Below are 17337 nucleotides of genomic sequence, written 5' to 3' on the forward strand. Positions count from 1 at the left end.
TCTGAGATTTGGAGGCCAAATCACTTATCGTGATACTATTTGAAATAGTATCGAAATATTGGTAAAAACGAATATATTTACGTAATATCAAATTATATGAAAAACGTAAAAAAAGTCACTATTATACCAAATTTGAGGATTTTAACTTCGAATCATAAAGCGGGGTTTCGTATTATTTAGATCCAAGAAAAGATATATGACAATGTTGTTTCGAATACAAATGATAAAAATCAATGTGTTTTCATTAGAATTAACTAAAATGTTCGTGATTTTCCGTTTATATTACCGATGGAAGATGTACACGAAAAACCGCTCTATTCCGGCTGAAAAATCGATATATGCAATAAAAACCGAACTTCTCCCCTTTTCAATATCCTACTCAGTATTTTAACGAGAAACAAATAGATGATTGAAAATGAAGTATTTAAGGTTATTATCTAATCAATTATGTGTTTGCTTCACTTTTGTTGTATATTTATTGAATTAATAACAATAAACTGAAAATTCACAAAAACGTGGAAAAACGGCAAAATATTGCCTAATTCGATGATATTTTGTTTATATCACATAAAGGAAAAGGGGGGGATGATAATCGTTAAAATATTACTAAATTCGATGATTTTTAGTACGAAACAAAATGGAAGAAAACTTGCTTAAAATGGAATATTATTCGAAATTTTGAGATTTGAAGGCTGAATCACATATTGTGATACTGCATAAAATAGTATCGAAATATGGGTAAAAAAATAATATATTTACGTAATATCAAACTAAATGATAAACGTGAAAAAAGTCACTATTATACCAAGTTTGAGGATATTGACTTCGAATCATAGATCGAGGTTTCCTATTATTTAGATCCAAGAAAAGACATGTGACAATGTTGTTTCCAATACAAATGATAAAAATCAATGTGTTTTCATTAGAATTAAATAAAATGTTCCTGATTTTCAGTTTATATTACCGATGGAAGATGTACACGAAAAACCGCTCTATTCCGGCTGAAAAACCGATATATGCAATAAAAACCGAACATCTCCCCTTTTCAATATCTTATTCAGTATTTTAAAGAGAAAGAAATAGATGATTGAAAATAAAGTATTTAAGGTAATTATCTAATCAATTATGTGTTTGCATCATTTTTATTGTATATTTAATGAATTAATAACAATAAACTGAAAATTCAGAAAAACGTGGAAAAAACGGCAAAATATTGCCTAATTCGATGATATTTTGATTAAATCACATAAAGGAAAAGTGGATGATAAACGTCAAAATATTTCTAAATTCGATGATTTTTAGTACGAAACAAAATGCATGAAAACTTGCTTAAAATGCTATATTATGCGAAATTCTGAGATATGAAGGCCAAATCACATATCGTGATACTACATGAAATAGTATCGAAATATTGGTAAAACGAATATATTTACGTAATATCAAACTACATGAAAAACGTGAAAAAAATCACTATTATACCAAATATGAGGATTTTAACTTCGAATCATGAGGCGTGGTTTCGTATTTTTTAGATCCAAGAAAAGACATGACAATATTGTTTCCAATACAAATGATAAAAATCAATGTGTTTTCATTAGAATTAACTAAAATGTTCCTGATTTTCAGTTTATATTACCGATGGAAGATGTACACGTAAAACCGCTCTATTCTGGCTGAAAAGTCGATATATGCAATAAAAATCGAACTTCTCCCCTCTTCAATATCTTACTCAGTATTTTAACGAGAAACAAATAGTTGATTGAAAATGAAGTATTTAAGGTTAATTTCTAATCAATTATGTGTTTGCATCATTTTATTTATTTTCTCTGGAGCCTTAGCATCCCTCTCTTGATCCTCTGCATCACTCTCTTAAGCCTCTGCATCATTCTCTTGAGCCTTAGCATCCCTCTCTGGAGCCTCAGCATCCCTCTCTTGAGCCTCTGCAGCACTCTCTTGAGCCTCTTCATCATTCTCTTGAGCCTCATTATCACTCTCTTGAGCCTCTGCATCCCTCTCTTAAGCGTCTGCATCACTCTCTTGTGCCTCTGCATCCCACTCTTAAACTCCTGTATCCCTCTCATGAGCCTCTGCATCCCTCTCTTGAGCCTTTGCATCACTCTCTTAAGCCTCTGCATCCCTCTCTTGAGCCATTGCATCACTCTCTTAAGCCTCTGCATCCCTCTCTGGAGCCTCTGCATTACTCTCAAGAGCCTCTGCGTCCCTCTCTTGTGCCTCTGCATCCCTCACTTTAGCCTCTGCATCCCACTCATGAGCCTCTTCATCCGTCTTTTAAGCCTCTGCATCACTCTCTTAAGCCTCTGCATCACTCTCGTAGGCCTCTGAATCACTCTCTTGAGCCTCTGCATCACTCTCGTAAGCCTCTGAATCACTCTCTTGAGCCTCTGCATCTCTCTCTTGAGCTCCTGCATCCATCTCTTGAGCCTCTGCATCCCTCTCATGAGCCTCTGCATCCCTCTCTTAAGGCTCTGCATCCCTCTCTTGAGCCTTTGCATCACTCTCTTAAGCCTCTGCATCCCTCTCTGGAGCCTCTGCATCACTCCCAAGAGCCTCTGCGTCCCTCTCTTGTGCCTCTGCATCCCTCACTTGAGCCTCTGCATCCCTCTCATGAGCCTCTGCATCCGTCTCTTAAGCCTCTGCATCACTCTCTTGAGCCTCTGCATCCCTCTCATGAGCCTCTGCATCCCACTCGTGAGCCTTTGCATCACTCTCTAAAGCCTATGCATCCCGCTCTTGAGCCTCTGCATCACTCTGACGAGCCTCTGCATCCCTCTCTTGTGCCTCTGCATCCCCTCTCTTGAGCCTCTGCATCCCTTTCTTGACCCTCTGCAACCCTCTCTTAAGCCTCTGCATCACTCTCTTGAGCCTCTGCATCATTCTCCTAACCCTCTGCATCACTCTCTTGAGCCTCTGCATCACTCTCATGAGCCTCTGTATCCCTCTTTTGAGCCTCTGCAACACTCTAGTAAGCCTCTGCGACACTCTCTTAAGCCTCTGATTCCCTCTCTTTATCGTCTGCATCACTCTATTAAGCCTCTGCATCACTCTCTTCAGCCTCTGCTTCACTCTCTTAAGCCTCTGCATCACTCCCTTGAGCCTCTGCATCATTCTCTTGAGCCTCTGCATCCTTCTCTTAAAACTCTACATCATTCTCTTGAGCCTCTGCATAACTCTCTTGAGCTTCTAAGTCACTCTCTTAAGCCTCTGCATCACTCTCTTGAGCCTCTGCGTCACTCTCTTAAGCCTCTGCATCTCTCACTTCAGCCTCTGCATCACTCTCTGGAGCCTCTGCATCCCTCTCTGGAGCCTCAGCACCCCTCTCCTTAGCCTCAGCAGCACTCTCTTGAGCCTCTTCATCATTTTCTTGTGCCTCTGCATCCCACTCCTAAGGCTCTGCTTCACTCACTTGAGCCTCTGCATCCCTCTCTTAAGCTTCTGCATCACTCTCTTGAGCCTCTGCATCCCTCTCTTGAACTCCTTCATCCCTCTCTTGAGCCTTTGCATCACTCTCAAGAGCCTCTGCATTCCTCTCTTGTGCCTCTGCATCCCCTCACTTGAGCCTCTGCATCCCTCTCTTGAGCCTCTGCATCCCTCCCTTAAGCCTCTGCATCACTCTCTTAAGTCTCTGCATCCCTCTCTTGAGCCTCTGCATCACTCTCTTGAGCTTCTGTATTACTCTCTTGAGCCTCTACATCCTTCTCTTGAGCCTCAGCATCCCTCTCTTAAGCATCTGCATCACTCTCTTGAGCCTATGCATCACTCTCTTGAGCCTCTGCATCACTCTCTTGAGCCTCTGCATCCCTCTCTTGAGCCTCTGAATCACTCTCAAGAGCCTCTGCTTTCCTCTCTTGTGCCTCTGCATCCCCTCACTTGAGCCTCTGCTTCCCTCTCTTGAGCCTCTGCATCCCTCTCTTGAGACTCTGCATCACTCTCTTGAGCCTATGCATCACTCTCTTCAGCCTCTGCATCGCTCTCTTAAGCCTCTGCATCACTCTCTTGATCATCTGCATCACTCTCGTAAGCCTCTGCATCACTCTCTTGATCATCTGCATCACTCTCGTAAGCCTCTGCATCCCTCTCTGGAGCCTCTGCATTACTCTCAAGAGCCTCTGCGTCCCTCTCTTGTGCCTCTGCATCCCTCACTTTAGCCTCTGCATCCCACTCATGAGCCTCTTCATCCGTCTTTTAAGCCTCTGCATCACTCTCTTAAGCCTCTGCATCACTCTCGTAGGCCTCTGAATCACTCTCTTGAGCCTCTGCATCACTCTCGTAGGCCTCTGAATCACTTTCTTGAGCCTCTGCATCTCTCTCTTGAGCTCCTGCATCCATCTCTTGAGCCTCTGCATTCCTCTCTTGTGCCTCTGCATCCCCTCACTTGAGCCTCTGCTTCCCTCTCTTGAGCCTCTGCATCCCTCTCTTGAGCCTCTTCATCTCTCTCTTGAGCCTCTGCATCCCTCTCTTGAGCCTCTGCATCCGTCTCTTAAGCCTCGGCATCACTCTCTTAAGCCTCTGCATCACTCTCGTAAGCCTCTGAATCACTCTCTTGAGCCTCTGCATTACTCTCTTCAGCCTCTGAATCCCTCGCTTGAGGCCTCTGCATCACTCTCTCGGGCCTCTGCATCACGCTCAAACTCCTCTGCATCACTCTCTTGAGCCTCTGCATCACTCTCTTGAGCCTCTGCATCACTCTCTAGACCCTCTGCATCACTCTCTTTATCCTATGCATCACTTTCTTGAGCCTCTGCATCACTCTCCTCAGCCTCTGCATCACTCTCTTGAACCTCTGCATCACTCTCTTGAGCCTCTACATCACTCTCTTGAACCTCTGCATCACTCTCTTAAGCCTCTGCATCCCTCTCTTGATCGTCTGCATCACTCCCTTGAGCCTCTGCATCATTCTCCTGAGCCTCTGCATCCCTCTCTTAAGCCTCTACATCATTCTCTTGAGCCTCTGCATAACTCTCTTCAGCCTCTGCATAAATCTCTGGAGTCTCTGCATCCCTCTCTGGAGCCTCAGCATCCCTCTCTTGAGCCTCTACAGCACTCTCTTTAGCCTCTTCATCATTCTCTTGAGCCTCTGCATCCCTCTCCTAACCCTCTGCATCACTCTCTTGAGCCTCTGCATCCCTCTCTTAAGCCTCTGCATCACTCTCTTGCTAAAGTGAGGGATGCAGAGGCACAAGAAAGGGACGCAGAGGCTCTTGAGAGTAATGCAGAGGCTCCAGAGAGGGATGCAGAGGCTTAAGAGAGTGATGCAATGGCTCAAGAGAGGGATGCAGAGGCTTAAGAGAGGGATGCAGAGGCTAAAGAGAGGGATGCAGAGGCTAAAGAGAGGGATGCAGAGGCTTAAGAGAGTGATGCAAAGGCTCAAGAGAGGGATGCAGAGGCTTATGAGAGGGATACAGGAGTTTAAGAGTGGGATGCAGAGGCTCAAGAGAATGATGCAGACGCTTAAGAGAGGGATGCAGAGGCTCAAGAGAGTGATGGTGAGGCTCAAGAGAATGATGAAGAGGCTCAAGAGAGTGCTGCAGAGTCGCAAGAGAGGGATGTTGAGGCTCCAGAGAGGGATGCAGAGGGTGAAGAGAGAGATGCAGAGGCTTAAGAGAGTGATTCAGAGGCTCAAGAGATTGATGCATAGGCTGAAGAGAATGATGTAGAGGCTTAGGAGAGGGATGCAGAGGCTCAAGAGAATGATGCAGAGGCTCAAGAGAGTGATGCAGAGGATCAAGAGAGGGATGCTAAGGCTCCAGAGAAAATAAAAAAAATGATGCAAACACATAATTGATTAGAAATTAACCTTAAATACTTCATTTTCAATCAACTATTTGTTTCTCGTTAAAATACTGAGTAAGATATTGAAATGGGAGAAGTTTTGTTTTTATTGCATATATCGACGTTTCAGCCAGATTAGAGCGGTTTTACGTGTACATCTTCCATCGGTAATATAAACGGAAAATCAGGAACATTTTAGTAAATTCTAATGAAAACACATTGATTTTTATCATTTGTATTGGAAACAACATTGACATATGTCTTTTTTTGGATCTAAATAATACGAAACCTCGCTCTATGATTTGAAGTTAAAGTCCTCAAATATGGTAAAATAATGACTTTTTTTACGTTTTTTATTTAGTGTGATTTTACGTAAATACATTCGTTTTTACCAATTATTCGATACTACTTCATGTTTTCCCACGATATGTGATTTGACCTTCATATCTCAGAATTTCGCAAATTTTGAATTTTTATCAAGTTTCTTGCATTTTGTTTTGTACTAAAAATCATCGAATTTTGCAATATTTTGACGTTTATCATCCCCATTTCCTTTATGTGATTTAAACAAAATATCATCGAATATGGCATTATTTGTCGTTTTTCCACGTTTTGTGAATTTTAAGTTTTTTAGTATTAATTCATTAAATATACAATAAAAATGATGCAAATACATAATTGATTAGATAATAACCTTAAATACTTTATTTTCAATCATCTATTTGTTTGTCGTTAAAGTACTGAGTAAGATATTGAAAAGGGGAGAAGTTCGGTTTTTATTGCATATATCGACTTTTCAGCCGGAATAGAGTGGTTATACGTGTACATCTTCCATCGGTAATATAAACTGAAAATCAGGAACATTTTAGTTAATTCTAATGAAAACACATTAATTTTTATCATTTGTATTGGAAACAACATTGTCATATGTCTTTTCTTGGATCTATATAATACGAAACCTCGCTCTATGATTCGAAGTTAAAATCCTCAAATTTGGTATAATAGTGACTTTTTCACGTTCATCATTTAATTTGATATTACGTAAATATATTCATTTTTACCCATATTTCGATACTATTTCATGTAGTATCACGATATGTGATTTAGCCTTCAAATCTCAAAATTTCGCAAAATATTCCATTTTAAGCAAGTTTTCTTGCATTTTGTTTCGTACTAAAAATCATCGAATTTAGTAATATTTTGACGATTATCATCCCCCCCTTTTCCTTTATGTGATATAAACAAAATATCATCGAATTAGGCAATATTTTGCCGTTTTTCCACGTTTTTGTGAATTTTCAGTTTATTGTTATTAATTCATTAAATATACAATAAAAATGATGCAAACACATAATTGATTAGATAATAACCTTAAATACTTCATTTTCAATCCTCTATTTGTTTCTCGTTAAAATACTGAGTAGGATATTGAAAAGGGGAGAAGTTCGGTTTTTATTGCATATATCGATTTTTCAGCCGGAATAGAGCGGTTTTTCGTGTACATCTTCCATCGGTAATATAAACGGAAAATCAGGAACATTTTAGTTAATTCTAATGAAAACACATTGATTTTTATCATTTGTATTGGAAACAACATTGTCATATGTCTTTTCTTGGATCTAAATAATACGAAACCACGCCTCATGATTCGAAGTTAAAATCCTCATATTTGGTATAATAGTGACTTTTTTCACGTTTTTCATGTAGTTTGATATTACGTAAATATATTCATTTTTACCAATATTTCGATACTATTTCATATAGTATCACGATATGTGATTTGGCCTTCAAATCTCAGAATTTCGCATAATATTGCATTTTAAGCAAGTTTTCTTGCATTTTGTTTCGTACGAAAAATCATCGAATTTAGCAATATTTTCACGTTTATCATCCCCTTTTCCTTTATGTTATTTAAACAAAATATCGTCGAATTAGGCAAGATTCTACCGTTTTTCAACGTTTATGTGAATTTTCCGTTTATTGTTATTAATTCATTAAATATACGATAAAAATGATGCAAACACATAATTGATTACAAATTAACCTTAAATACTTCATTTTCAATCAACCATTTGTTTCTCGTTAAAATACTGAGTAAGATATTGAATAGGGGAGAAGTTCTGTTTTTATTGCATATATAGACGTTTCAGCCGGATTGGAGCGGTTTTACATGTACATCTTCCATCGGTAATATAAACGGAAAATCAGGAACATTTTAGTTAATTCCAATGAAAACACATTGATTTTTATCATTTGTATTGGAAACATCATTGTCATATGTCTTTTTTTGGATCTAAATAATACGAAACCTCGCTCTATGATTTGAAGTTAAAATCCTCAAATATGGTAAAATAGTGAATTTTTTCACGTTTTTTATGTAGTGTGATTTTACGTAAATATATTCGTTTTTACCAATTATTCGATACTACTTCATGTTTTCTCATGATATGTGATTTGGCCTTCATATCTCAGAATTTCGCAAATTTTGCATTTTATCAAGTTTCTTGCAATTTGTTTTCAAAATAGCCCAAACATCCCAAATTCGTCCATTGAGCCATACTTTGGAGCCAAATTCTGACTCTCAGCACGTATTCGCAGTTTGATTTTTTGAACTTTTATACCGAAAATATGCCAATTACGGAGAGCAGCAATGGATCACATTTTGCCCAAACCCTACCTGCAGTTTTCAAAATATCCCAAACATCCCAAATTCGACCCTTGATCCATATTTTGGAGCCAAATTCTGGTTCTCTGCCCGTATTCGCAGTTTGAAATTACGACTTTTATACTGAAAATATGCCAATTACTGTCAGCTGCGATGGATCACATTATGACCAAACCCTCCCTGCAGTTTTTAAAATATCCCAAACATCCCAAATTCGACCCTTGAACCTTATTTTGGAGCTAAATTCTGGCTCTCTGCATGTATTCACATTTTGAAATAACGATTTTAATTCTGAAAATATGCCAATTACTGAAAGCAGTGATGGGTCACATTTTGCTTAAACCCTCCCTGCAGTTTTCAAAAGAGCCCAAACCTCCCAAATTCGTCCCTTGAGCCATATTTTGGAGCCAAATACTGGCTCTCTCCAAATATTCGCAGTTTGAAATTACGAATTTTTATACCGAAAATATGTTAAATACTGAGAGCAGCGATAGGTCACATTTTGCCCAAACCACCCCCTGCAGTTTTCAAAATATTCCAAACATCCATAATTCGACCCTGGAGCCTTATTTTGAAGCCAAATTTTGGCTCTCTGCACGTATTCCAAGTTTGAAATTACGAATTTTTATACTGAAAATATGCCAATTACTGAAAGTAGCGTTGCGTCACGATTTGCCCAAACCCCCCTTGCAATTTTTAAATATTCCAAACATCCCAAATTCGACCCTTGAGCCATATTTTGGAGCCAAATTCTGGCTCTCTGCACGTATTCGCAGTTTGAAATTATGACTTTTTATACTGAAAATATGCCAATTACGGAAAGCGGCGATGGATCACATTATGACCAAACCCTCCCTGCAGTTTTTAAAATATCCCAAACATCCCAAATTCGACCCTTGAATCATATTTTGCGTCACATTTTGCCCAAACCCCCCTTGCAATATTCAAATATTCCAAACATCCCAAATTCGACCCTTGAGCCATATTTTGGAGCCAAATTCTGGCTCTCTGCACGTATTCGCAGTTTGAAATTATGACTTTTTATTCTGAAAATATGCCAATTACGGAAAGCGGCGATGGATCACATTATGACCAAACCCCACCCTGCAGTTTTCAAAATATCCCAAACATCCCAAATTTTGGCTCTCTGCACGTATTCGCAGTTTTAAATTAGGTATTTTTATACCGAAAATATGCTAATTACTTTGAGAGGCGATGGATCACATTTTGCCCAAACCCTCCGTGCAGTTTTCAAAATTTCCCAAACATACCAAATTCGACCCTTGAGCCAACTTTTGGAGCCAAATTGTGGCTCTCTGCACATATTCGCATTTTGAAATTACGACATTTTATACCGAAAATATGCCAATTTCTGAGAGCGGCGATAGGTCACATTTAGCCGAAACCCCCTCCTTGCAGTTTTCAAAATATCCCAAACATCCAAATTCGACCTTTGAGCCATATTTTGGAGCCAAATTCTAGCTTTCTGCACGTATTCGCACTTTGAAATTACGTCATTTTATACCGTAAATATGCCAATTACTGAGAGCGGCGATGGGTCAAATTTTGCCCAAACCCCGCTTGCAGTTTTCAAATATCCCAAACATCCCAAATTCGACCCTTGAGCCATACATTATAGCCAAATTCTGGCTCTCAGCACGTATTCGCAGTTGGAAATTATGACTTTTTGTACTGAAAATATGTCAATTACGGGAAGCGGCGATGGATCACATTAGGCCCAAACCCTCCCTGCAGTTTTAAAAATATCCCAAACATCCCAAATTCGACCCTGGAGCCTCATTTTGGAGCCAAATTCTGGCTCTCTGCACGTATTCGCAGTTTGAAATTACGACATTTTATACCGAAAATATGCCAATTACTGAGAGCAGCGATGGGTCACATTTTGCCCAAATCCACATGCAGTTTTCAAAATATCCCAAACATCGCAAATTCGACCCTTGAGCGAAATTTTGAAGCCAAATTGTGGCTCTCTGCACATATTCGCAGTTTGAAATTACGTCATTTTATACCTAAAATATGCCAATTACTGAGATCGGCGATAGGTCACATTTAGCCGAAACCCCCTCCTTGCAGTTTTCAAAATATCCCAAACACCCCAAATTCGACCCTTGAGAATGTTTTTGGAGCCAAATTCTGGCTCTCTGCACGTATTCGCAGTTTGAAATTACGAATTTTTATCCCAAACATCCCAAATTTGACGCTTGAAAATATGCCAATTACTGAAAGAACCGATGGGTCACGTTTTGCCCATACCCCTCTGCAATTTGCAAAATATCCCAAACATCCCTAATTCGACCTTTGAGCCATATTTTGGAGCCAAATTCTAGCTTTCTGCGCGTATTCGCAGTTTGAAATTACGACTTTTTATACCGAAAATAAGCCAATTACTGAAAACGGCGATGGATCACATTTTGCCGAAACCCTCTCTGCAGTTTCCAAATTATCTCAAACATCCCAAATTCAACCCTTGTGCCATATTTTGTATCCAAATTCGGGCTCTCTGCACGTACTCGCCGTTCGAAATTACGTCTTTTTATACCGAAAATATGCCATTTACTGAGAGCAGCGATGGATCACATTTTGCCCAAACCCTCCCTGCAGTTTTCAAAATTTCCCAAACATACCAAATTCGACCCTTGAGCCAACTTTTGGAGCCAAATTGTGGCTCTCTGCACATATTCGCATTTTGAAATTACGGCATTTTATACCGAAAATATGCCAATTTCTGAGAGCGGCGATAGGTCACATTTAGCCGTAACCCCCTCCTTGCAGTTTTCAAAATATTCCAAACATCTCAAATTCGACCCATGAGAACGTTTTTGGAGCCAAATTCTGGCTCTCTGCACGTATTCGCTGTTTGAAATTACGACTTTTTATCCCAATCATCCCAAACTTGACGCTTGAAAATATGCCAATTACTGAAAGAAACGATGGGTCACGTTTTGCCCAAACCCCCCTGCAGTTTGCAAAATATCCCAAACATCCAAATTCGACCTTTGAGCCATATTTTGGAGCCAAATTCTAGCTTTCTGCACGTATTCGCACTTTGAAATTACGTCATTTTATACCGTAAATATGCCAATTACCGAGAGCGGCGATGGGTCACATTTTGCCCAAACCCCCCTGCAGTTTTCAAAATATACCAAACATACCAAATTCTACCCTGGAGCGTTATTTTGGAGCCAAATTCTGGCTCTCTGCACGTATTTGCAGTTTGAAATTACGACTTTTTATACGGAAAATATGCCAATTACTGAAAGCAACGATGCGTCAAATTTTGCCCAAACCCCGCTTGCAGTTTTCAAATATCCCAAACATCATAAATTCGACCCTAGAGCCATACATTATAGCCAAATTCTGGCTCTCAGCACGTATTCGCAGTTGGAAATTATGACTTTTTATACTGAAAATATGTCAATTACGGGAAGCGGCGATGGATCACATTAGGCCCAAACCCTCCCTGCAGTTTTAAAAATATCCCAAACATCCCAAATTCGACCCTGGAGCCTTATTTTGGAGCCAAATTCTGGCTCTCTGCACGTATTCGCAGTTTGAAATTACGACATTTTATACCGAAAATATGCCAATTACTGAGAGCAGCGATGGGTCACATTTTGCCCAAACCCACCTGCAGTTTTCAAAATATCCCAAACATCGCAAATTCGACCCTTGAGCGAAATTTTGAAGCCAAATTGTGGCTCTCTGCACATATTCGCAGTTTGAAATTACGTCATTTTATACCTAAAATATGCCAATTACTGAGATCGGCGATAGGTCACATTTAGCCGAAACCCCCTCCTTGCAGTTTTCAAAATATCCCAAACACCCCAAATTCGACCGTTGAGAATGTTTTTGGAGCCAAATTCTGGCTCTCTGCACGTATTCGCAGTTTGAAATTACGAATTTTTATCCCAAAAATCCCAAATTTGACGCTTGAAAATATGCCAATTACTGAAAGAAGCGATGGGTCACATTTTGCCCATACCCCTCTGCAATTTGCAAAATATCCCAAACATCCCTAATTCGACCTTTGAGCCATATTTTGGAGCCAAATTCTAGCTTTCTGCGCGTATTCGCAGTTTGAAATTACGACTTTTTATACCGAAAATTAGCCAATTACTGAAAACGGCAATGGATCACATTTTGCCGAGACCCTCTCTGCAGTTTCCAAATTATCTCAAACATCCCAAATTCGACCCTTGTGCCATATTTTGTAACCAAATTCGGGCTCTCTGCACGTACTCGCCGTTTGAAATTACGTCTTTTTATACCGAAAATATGCCATTTACTGAGAGCGGCGATTGATCACATTTTGCCCAAACCCTCCCTGCCGTTTTCAAAATATAGCAAACATCCCAAATTCGACGCTTGAGTTATATTTTGGAGCCAAATTCTGGTTCTCTGCATGTATTCGCAGTTTGAAATTACGACTTTTATACCGAGAAAATGCCAATTACTGAAAGCGACGATGGATCACATTTTGCCCAAACCCTCCCTGCAGTTTTCAAAATATCCCAAACATCCCAAATTCAACGCTTGAGCCATATTTTGGAGCCAAATTCTGGCTCTCTGCACGTATTCGCAGTTTGAAATTACGAATTTTTATACCGAAAATATGCCAATTACGGAGAGCGGCAATAGACCACATTTTGCCCAAACTCTACCTGCAGTTTTCAGGTAGGGTTTAGTTTAATTCATTAAATATACGATAAAAATGATGCAAACACATAATAGATAAGAAATTAACCTTAAATACCTCATTTTCAATCAACTCTTTGTTTCTCGTTAAAATACTGAGTAAGATATTGAAAAGGGGAGTTCTGTTTTTGTTGCATATGTCGACGTTTCAGCCGGGTTAGAGCGGTTTTACGTATACATCTTCCATCGGTAATATAAACGGAAAATCAGGAACATTTTAATTAATTCTAATGAAAACACATTGATTTTTATCATTTGTATTGGAAACAACATTGTCATATGTCTTTTCTTGGATCTAAATAATACGAAACCTCGCTCTATGATTTGAAGTTAAAATCCTCAAATATGGTAAAATAGTGACTTTTTTCACGTTTTTTATGTAGTGTGATTTTACGTAAATATATTCGTTTTTACCAATATTTCGATACTACTTCATGTTTTATCATGGTGAGTGATTTGGCCTTCATATCTCAGAATTTCGCAAATTTTGCATTTTTAAGCAAGCTTCTTGCATTTTGTTTTGTACTAAAAATCATCGAATTTAGCAATATTTTGACGTTCATCATCCCCTTTTCCTTTATGTGATTTAAACAAAATATCATTGAATTAGGCAATATTTTGCTGTTTTTTCACGTTTTTGTGAATTTTCCGTTTATTGATATTAATTCATTAAATATACGATAAAAATAATGAAAACACATAATTGATTAGATATAAAAATACCGATGGAAGATGTACACGTAAAACCGCTCTAATCCGGCTGAAACGTCGATATATGCAATAAAAATAACTTCTCCCCTTTTCAATATCTTACTCAGTATTTTAGTGAGAAACAAATAGTTGATTGAATATGAAGTATTTAAAGTTAATTTGTGATCAACTATGTGTTTGCATCATTTTTGTCGTATATTTATTGAATTAATAACAATAAACGGAAAATTTCATATAAACGTTGAAAAACGGTAAAATCTTGCCAAATTCGATGATATTTTGTTTAAATCACATAAAGGAAAAGGAGATGATAAACGTTAAAATATTGCTAAATTCGATGATTTTTCGTACGAAACAAAATGCAAGAAAACTTGCTTAAAATGCAATATTATGCGAAATTCTGAGATTTGAAGGCCAAATCACTTATCGTGATACTATTTGAAATAGTATCGAAATATTGGTAAAAACGAATATATTTACGTAATATCAAATTATATGAAAAACGTAAAAAAAGTCACTATTATACCAAATTTGAGGATTTTAACTTCGAATCATAAAGCGGGGTTTCGTATTATTTAGATCCAAGAAAAGATATATGACAATGTTGTTTCGAATACAAATGATAAAAGTCAATGTGTTTTCATTAGAATTAACTAAAATGTTCGTGATTTTCCGTTTATATTACCGATGGAAGATGTACACGAAAAACCGCTCTATTCCGGCTGAAAAATCGATATATGCAATAAAAACCGAACTTCTCCCCTTTTCAATATCCTACTCAGTATTTTAACGAGAAACAAATAGATGATTGAAAATGAAGTATTTAAGGTTATTATCTAATCAATTATGTGTTTGCTTCACTTTTGTTGTATATATAATGAATTAATAACAATAAACTGAAAATTCACAAAAACGTGGAAAAACGGCAAAATATTGCCTAATTCGATGATATTTTGTTTATATCACATAAAGGAAAATGGGGGGATGATAATCGTTAAAATATTACTAAATTCGATGATTTTTAGTACGAAACAAAATGGAAGAAAACTTGCTTAAAATGGAATATTATTCGAAATTTTGAGATTTGAAGGCTGAATCACATATTGTGATACTGCATAAAATAGTATCGAAATATGGGTAAAAAAATAATATATTTACGTAGTATCAAACTAAATGATAAACGTGAAAAAAGTCACTATTATACCAAGTTTGAGGATATTGACTTCGAATCATAGATCGAGGTTTCCTATTATTTAGATCCAAGAAAAGACATGTGACAATGTTGTTTCCAATACAAATGATAAAAATCAATGTGTTTTCATTAGAATTAAATAAAATGTTCCTGATTTTCAGTTTATATTACCGATGGAAGATGTACACGAAAAACCGCTCTATTCCGGCTGAAAAACCGATATATGCAATAAAAACCGAACTTCTCCCCTTTTCAATATCTTATTCAGTATTTTAAAGAGAAATAAATAGATGATTGAAAATAAAGTATTTAAGGTAATTATCTAATCAATTATGTGTTTGCATCATTTTTATTGTATATTTAATGAATTAATAACAATAAACTGAAAATTCAGAAAAACGTGGAAAAACGGCAAAATATTGCCTAATTCGATGATATTTTGATTAAATCACATAAAGGAAAAGTGGATGATAAACGTCAAAATATTTCTAAATTCGATGATTTTTAGTACGAAACAAAATGCATGAAAACTTGCTTAAAATGCTATATTATGCGAAATTCTGAGATATGAAGGCCAAATCACATATCGTGATACTACATGAAATAGTATCGAATTATTGGTAAAAAATGAATATATTTACGTAATATCAAACTACGATGAAAAACGTGAAAAAAGTCACTATTATACCAAATTTGAGGATTTTAACTTCGAATAATGAGGCGAGGTTTCGTATTATTTAGATTCAAGAAAAGACATATGACAATGTTGTTTCCAATACAAATGATAAAAATCAATGTGTTTTCATTAGAATTAACTGAAATGTTCCTGATTTTCCGTTTATATTACCGATGGAAGATGTACACGTAAAACCGCTCTAATCCGGCTGAAACGTATATATATGTAATGAAAACAGAACTTCTCCCCTTTTCAATATCTTTCTCAGTATTTTAACGAGAAACAAATAGTTGATTGAAAATGAAGTATTTAAGGTTAATTTCTAATCAATTATGTGTTTGCATCATTTTTATGGTATATTTAATGAATTAATAACAATAAACGGAAAATTCACCAAAACGTTGAAAAACTGCAAAATATTGACTAATTCGATGATATTTTGTTTATATCACATAAAGGAAAAGGGGGGGGATGATATCGTCAAAATATTGCTAAATTCGATGATTTTCAGTACGAAACAAAATGCAAGAAAACTTGCTTAAAATGCAAGATTATGCGAAATTCTGAAATATGAAGGCCAAATCACATATCGTGATACTACATGAAATAGTATCGAAATATTGGTAAAACGAATATATTTACGTAATATCAAACTACATGAAAAACGTGAAAAAAATCACTATTATACCAAATATGAGGATTTTAACTTCGAATCATGAGGCGAGGTTTCGTATTTTTTAGATCCAAGAAATGACATGACAATATTGTTTCCAATACAAATGATAAAAATCAATGTGTTTTCATTAGAATTAACTAAAATGTTCCTGATTTTCAGTTTATATTACCGATGGAAGATGTACACGTAAAACCGCTCTATTCTGGCTGAAAAGTCGATATATGCAATAAAAACCGAACTTCTCCCCTCTTCAATATCTTACTCAGTATTTTAACGAGAAACAAATAGATGATTGAAAATATAGTATTTATGGGTATTATCTAATCAGTTATGTGTTTGCATCATTTTTATTGTATATTTAATGAATTAATACTAATAAACTGAAAATTCACAAAAACGTGGAAAAACGCAAAATGATGCCATATTCGATAATTTTTTGTTTAAATCACAAAGGAAGTGGGGATGATAAACGTCAAATTATTGCAAAATTCGATGATTTTTTGTACAAAACAAATTGCAAGAAACTTTATAAAATGCAAAATTTGCGAAATTCTGAGATATGAAGGCCAACTCACATATCGTGAGAAAACATGAAGTATCCAACAATTGGTAAAAACGAATATATTTACGTAAAATCATACTACATAAAAAACGAGAAAAAAGTCACTATTTTACCATATTTGAGGATTTTAACTTCAAATCATAGAGCGAGGTTTCGTATTATTTAGATCCAAGAAAAGACATATGACAATGTTGTTTCCAATACAAATGATAAAAATCAATGTGTTTTCATTAGAATTAACTGAAATGTTCCTGATTTTCCGTTTATATTACCGATGGAAGATGTACACGAAAAACCGCTCTATTTCGGCTGAAAAATCAATATATGCAATAAAAACCGAACTTCT

Source organism: Procambarus clarkii, chromosome 6 (genome assembly GCF_040958095.1).
Source record: "Procambarus clarkii isolate CNS0578487 chromosome 6, FALCON_Pclarkii_2.0, whole genome shotgun sequence".
Taxonomy (NCBI): domain Eukaryota; kingdom Metazoa; phylum Arthropoda; class Malacostraca; order Decapoda; family Cambaridae; genus Procambarus; species Procambarus clarkii.